Below are 3,993 nucleotides of genomic sequence, written 5' to 3' on the forward strand. Positions count from 1 at the left end.
GTTTTTCCCAATCTAATGGATAATGATAACCTTTACTAAAATAGTACTTTTTAAAGGTACAATCATGATATTCAAACAAATTTAAAATGGACAAGATGCCCTTCAACGGATGAATGGATAAGGAAGATGTGGTCCATATGCACTATGGAGTATTATGCCTCCATCAGAAAGGACGAATACCCAACTTTTGTAGCAACATGGACGGGACTGGAAGAGAATTATGCTGAGTGAAATAAGTCAAACAGGGAGAGTCAATTATCATATGGTTTCACTTATTTGTGGAGGATAACAAATAGCATGGAGGACATGGGGAGATGGAGAGGAGAAGGGAGTTGAGGGAAATTGGAAGGGGAGGTGAACCATGAGAGACTATGGACTCTGAAAAACAATCTGAGGGTTTTGAAAGGGCGGGGGGTGGGAGGTCGGGGTACCAAGTGGTGGGTATTATAGAGGGCACGGATTGCATGGAGCACCAGGTGTGGTGCAAAAATACTAAATACTGTTATGCTGAAAATAAAAATAAATAAAAAAAAATGGACACATCCCAAAACTTTAACATTATGGCCCAGTTAATTCAATTTTACTCACTAAGAAGATAACAGTTCATTCAAAAGAGCATAGCCAAACATATAGGCAATCAAGAAGGCTGAAATAAATTTGTTGTTGTAAAGATGGCTTCTTTCACAATGGGGGATGGAAATCAATGGACTTTCTGTCAAAGTTGAGTTGCCGCTCTATTGACAAGGATAGTGTAGATTGCTATTAGTTATCTACTGCTCAGAGAGTTGTCAATAATTTAAGGACAATGCCAGGAAACATGGTTTCACAGGAATCCCAGAATTACAGAAGGTAATCTTTTTGTAACCATTTCAAGATTTTTCTCAATATTTGGGAATAACTGTGATGAAGGAACACTAATCAAAATTTCAGTATTGGAACAATGATTTTGTCATGACCTTGCGAAGCTACATTGAAGGTGTGAGGAATAAGTTGGATACATGAGTCTGGAAATCATGTGACATTGATTTTACATGGATGTGGTAATGGAAGTCATTGCTTCAAGAAATAGATTAAGAAGAGAGTAGTTCCTCACCCAAGCTTTGAAGAATACTAATAGTTAAGAATACTGCAGAAAAGTCTGCAAAGGGAAGCAGTAAGAGTGAGGACCAATATCAGTGGTTTTTCATATGGAACGACAACGAGGGACGCCTGGGCGGCTCAGTTGGTTAAGAAGCTGCCTTTGACTCAGGTCATGATCCCAGTGTCCTGGGATCGAGTCCCACATCGGGTTCCTTGCTCGGCAGGAAGCCTGCTTCTCCCTCTGCCTCTGCCTCTGCCTGCCATTCTGTCTGCTTGTGTTCGCTCTCTCTCCCTCTCTCTCTGACAAAAAAAAAAAAAAAAAAAAAAAAAATTTAGAAAGACAAAGAAATGAAGGAGGTCTTATCAGCATTGCTAAATGTGGATGTCAAGTATAATAAGGACAAAATATTTAGACCAAATAAATTGCTGCAATTGTAGGGTTGCCTAGGCCACAGAAAATTTGATACAAAAATGTGTATTTCAAGCAGAAAAGAAGTGTATTCCTCTTTTATCCTGTATTGTCAAATGTATGGTCCTAGTTAGCAGAAGAATCTCCCCCAGGTGATGACTCAAATGTTGTTTCTCTCATGGTTTATTTCCCACTATTCTCAATGCCTCTCATCTTTGTCTATACCCAGGCAATGGAAAAGAAAACAAAAGAACATGGAGAAACCCTTTTCTTTAAAAAAATATAAAATATATATATATATATATTTTTTTTTTAATTAACATATAATATATTAGTAGCCCCAGAGGTACAGGGCTGTGAATCACCAGGTTTACACACTTCACAGCACTCACCATAGCACATACCCTCCCTAATGTCCATATAACCCCACCACCCAGAAACCCACCTTCTTAAAATTTCTGGCTCATAAATGATACATCAACTTAAATCTCATAGCCTAGAACTGTTGTTATTAACCACATCTAAATTCTAAGGGAGACCTATGTGCTTAAGAAGGAAAAACAACATGAATTTTGGTGAAAACCTAGAGGTCTTTATAATATATATCTATTGAATTTAGAGATACTGTTATCATGAACCACAAAGGACCTATAAGGTAATGAGATTGGAATGGACTGGGAAATAAAAGAAAAGGCAGTAGGTTCCACTGTGCTTTCAAATCTGAGGGCCAAGAAAAGCAGGGTATAAGTAGAAGTTAGTAAGGAGTATGAAGCTGAGTTTTTGTTTTTTCCATTATCATTTCCATTCTCTTCCCTTTCTCCTCCTTTTTCTTCTTGTTATTATTATTATTACTATTAGATTTTAAGGAAAGTTTCCCAACAATGTGTAAAAATTATAAGACTATATGGGGAAAGATTGAGAAAATAAGAAAGAAAAATATATTTTTTAAGATTTTATTTATTTATTTGACAGACAGATCACAAGTATTTATTTATTTGACAGACAGACAGAGAGGCAGGCAGAGAGAGAGAGAGAGGAGGAAGCAGGCTCTCCGCGGAGCGGACAGCCTGATGCGGGGCTCGATCCCAGGACCCTGGGATCATGACCTGAGCTGAAGGCAGAGGCTTTAACCCACTGAGCCACCCAGGCGCCCCAAGAAAAATATTTATTAATAATTAAAATATGCCTGAGTGAGAAGGATGGGAAGGACACGTATGAACAAAGAAACATTTCCGCCATTGAAAGGAATATGAGTTAAGTTACTCATGCCATTTGAAGGAGAAATATACTGTTCTCTAACAGCGCTACCAAAAATTGCACAGCTTCTCAGAAGAAGGAGAAGATGGTAATAAATTTATTTAACTTGATATTTTTGATACCCAGTGAGCTTTTATTTTATGGTATGGAGTAAAATCATTTAAGAGTAGCATTGAAGAGAGGAGCGTCATGCTGGCTAAGTGGACAGGCACTTCAGAAAACATCTAAATATGGTGTATGGAAGAAAACATACAGGGAAATCTGGGAAGACATCAATGGAGGATCAGGTTGTAAGAGCCTATGACTTTGAGAAGGAAGATAAAAAAGATCTGAGTGGTTCAGAGGAGGATGTTATGGAAGGGAAGACTCCAGTAATTAAGAAGCATGGGAAGAAAAGGACTTCTGCAGCAGTATTTGAAGATATGGGGGGGGGGGGGGGGAAAGATTTGGAGCTGGAAAGATTTGGAGCTGACATTAACAAGGCTCTTCTTGCCAAGAGAAAAAGACTAGAATTGTATACCAAAGCTTCTCTCAAAACTAGGAACCAGAAAACTGAACATGTTTGGAAAACCCAGCAAGAGCAAAGGCAGAAGCTTGACCAAGAATATTCTCAGTAATTTCTCAATTTGTTTCAGCAGTGGGATATAGATGTGCAGAAATCTGAGGAACAAGAAGAAAAACTAGCTAACATGTTTCGACGGCAACAAAAGTTTTTCCAACAATCCAGAATTGTTCAGAGCCAGAGACTGAAAACAATTAGACGGTTACATGAGCAGTTCATAAAGAGTATGGAGGATTTGGAGAAGAATCACGATAGTCTACTTACTGTTGCACAAAATGAACAGAAAAGAAGTGGCTATATTGCAAAAAAAAAAAAAAATGATGGAAACTCAGTAGCAAGAGATGGCAAGTGTTCGAAAGTCTCTTCAGTCCATGTTATTCTGATGACTCTTTGAAGGAAGAACTTGAATTTAAGTAATATGATACAACTACAACATTAGCTAAGAGGCGTGTAATTCTTTTAGAGTGGTTTAAAAATTCTAGTTTAAAATAATACATCATGTTCATTGTTAGCTTAAGTGCAAGACCCTTCCTTCTGTTAACCTTCAGATAAAACTGAACAGTAATGTGAGTCCAGATCTTTAATAGTAATAGTGAATTTTTCTCTTTAACACTTGTTAATTAACTTTTAGCAATAAAGATGATTTAATTAAAAAAAGAGTAACATTGTAGGAAATATAGTAGGA

General features: G+C 37.4%; 1 pseudogene; it reads left to right on the top strand.

Moving 5' to 3' along the window:
* The first annotated feature begins 2,976 nt into the window (after positions 1 to 2,976).
* On the top strand, positions 2,977 to 3,691 carry LOC132002492 (synaptonemal complex protein 3-like; annotated as a pseudogene).
* The last annotated feature ends 302 nt before the right edge of the window (positions 3,692 to 3,993 follow it).

This window comes from Mustela nigripes, chromosome 15 (assembly GCF_022355385.1).
Source record: "Mustela nigripes isolate SB6536 chromosome 15, MUSNIG.SB6536, whole genome shotgun sequence".
Taxonomy (NCBI): domain Eukaryota; kingdom Metazoa; phylum Chordata; class Mammalia; order Carnivora; family Mustelidae; genus Mustela; species Mustela nigripes.